Here is a 2,711-nt window from a genome sequence, read left to right on the forward strand (position 1 = left end):
GCAGCAGAGTGACACAGCTTTAGTGTGTTCAGTGCTGGGCAAAATCTGAGCTGCCGCTTTCTATACCAGGAATCTACAGGAAAATCCCAGGTCGTAGAACCACCAGCAGCCAAGTTTAAATGCAGCAGTCATTTGCTGACTGGATGATTTTGTAAGCATGCATTGAGCCTTACTTCTTCTTTTTTGTATGATTTTGTATAGACACAATTTGCCTTGATGTATTTTTTGTAGAAAGATAACCAACAAATTAAATTAATATGAATAATACATACCAGCCAATATGCAGGGAAATTAGATATATAACCCCATTTGAGTTGTCTTGCAACTGCTACCCATTTTGCTCCCACTGTTACAATTTTGCTTTAATGTTCTTTGTTTAGAAAACTGGCCTACGGCTGTTGGATTACACATCTCCTATCACCCTGAGGCGGTTTTATATTTTTATTAACTCAAGGGGACCTCATTGCTAAGCTGAGCACAGACTGATTTTAAATTTTTACCCATTGTTAGCCACTGTTTTCTCTTTGTTGAATGCATTATCTTCTCCTAGAACTCCTCTTTCTACTCCTCTCTCTTTCTCTCTGTACTTCGTAGAGGGCTCTTTCCTTTTACCACAGCCCACAGTACATGCTTTCTTCTTATTATGTTTTATATCACCAATTATCTGCAATCTGGTCCGGTCCACCTTCTTTTGCCACACCCCCACCTGTATTATTTATTAATTAAACTTCTATTCTGCTGCATTGGCCCAAGGGTCCTCTAGGCTGTAGGAACTTTCTATACCTCTGTTCACCCCTCACCCTTTATCTAAACTTTCACAAAGTTTAGCAACACCACTGATCACTCACCGCCTCACACCAGTTAAAAAGGTGTGGATGCTAGTAGGTATGTGTATATTTCTCCTTGCCCAACTTTTTTCCTCTTGAGAGGAACCCAGTGCAGCCTACAGGGTCCTCCACTCCATTTTATCTTCACAACAGTCCTGTGAGGTAGGCTGAGTGCAGACTAAAGCCTGGCTCTCCCAGATTCCCAGTCCACTGCTCTAACCACTGCACCACTCTGGCTGTTGCTAAAATCACTGAGAACATTGACACTAACACAGCACATGCTTCTGAATATAATGGGTTTTAGAGAAAAGTGCAGGCCTGGTTACACAGGCAGTCTCCACTCTGACTGTTAGCAGGACTGGATGGATCTTAGCTGGTTTATTTACTGAGCTGGGACTGCACACAGTAATTCGTTCAAGAGCCCACAAGTGCAATTGTAATCGGGCTTATTTTGCACAGGCCCTGCCTAGGGAAAGGATCCGTCTTATCTGTCTACTTAAAAGACTGCTGCGTGTAAGTGGCACCTCACATACCTGCCACATTTCATACATAGCAGTGGGTTGCTCCCTCTGCCAGGGTGTATGTTGTGTGCCATCAAATTTTCTCTGACTTATGGTGGCCCTATGAACAAGTGCCCCTAAAAGGACCTGCTCTTAACAACCCTATTCAGTTTTTGTAAACACAAGGTTGTCACCTCTTTTAGAAAATTAACTCATGTCATATTTGGTCTTCCCCTTCTTCTACTTTTGACTTTTCCTTGCATTTTTTTCTTCTCCAGTGAATTTTGCCTTCTCAGGATATGCCAGAAGTGGCAGCTTCAGTTTTGTCACTTTGCTTCCAGGGATTGATTTATCTAGGACTCGTTCATTTTTCTGTCAGTTCAGGGTATTCACAGTCATCCTCCAGGACCACATTTTGAATGGATCCATTTTTCTTCCTCTCAGCTTTCTTTACTGTCCAGCTTTCATGCCCGCATGATTGGACATACAATAGTATGGATGATTTTGGCCTTGGTCTCCAATGAAATATGCTTACACTATATTATCTTTTCTAATGCTTTCATTACAACTTCTAGTCCACCTTCTGCTGATTTCTTGCTGCAGTCACCATTTGAACTGAAGAGTGAGCCAAGGTATGCAAAATCTTTCATATAATTATCAATAAAGACGCATTAAGACAAATACTTTTGTTCTCTTCCCAAACTGAAATTCTTGACAGCATATCTGGCACATAAACTTTGTGGCTTGACATTTGTGGATTCTAAGGCATCCATAACTTGTAGTATTCAGTGCACTGCCAGTAGAGGTCAGCAGACATTCTGTGTATGCATCTAGTAAGACAAGAGAGCAGGCTTAGCATATGACCCTTTCTTTAAATGCAATCACCACTCCTTATTTCAGCATTTTAGCATCACACCAGAAGAAGTCTGGAACCCCAGGACCAAGGGGTTGATTCCTCCCAAAAACAAGGGGAGGGGGGTAGCTTCCACCAAGTAAAAACTGAATGGAAGGAGCTGAGATTGGTCATACACTGTCAACAGAAGGCACACCCCTTGGAAGAAAGCTACGTGCAGAAAAGGCTGAGCAAAAGGCTGAAATGGATGTATTCAGGGTCTCCAGAACAGAGGTGGGTAACCGGTTGCTCCTTCAGCAGGCTTCTGAGTGGGAAGGAAGAGGAAATAAGTAATGAGCAAGCCTTGGGTCCAACCAGTTTTCACTCTGCTGCTGTCCACCGGCTTCAGCCCCACCTACCACCAGGATGGAAGACTTGATCAGGTTGTTTCCTAGGGAAGGTAGCCTTCAACAGAAAAAGGGTTCCCTGCTTTTCCACACCTACATATTTCTGGCTACAGGTTTCCATTATTAGAAAAGAGTCCGACATTGA

This window comes from Varanus komodoensis, unplaced genomic scaffold, assembly GCF_004798865.1.
Source record: "Varanus komodoensis strain SLA01 unplaced genomic scaffold, ASM479886v1 scaffold1, whole genome shotgun sequence".
Classification (NCBI taxonomy): Eukaryota; Metazoa; Chordata; class Lepidosauria; order Squamata; family Varanidae; genus Varanus; species Varanus komodoensis.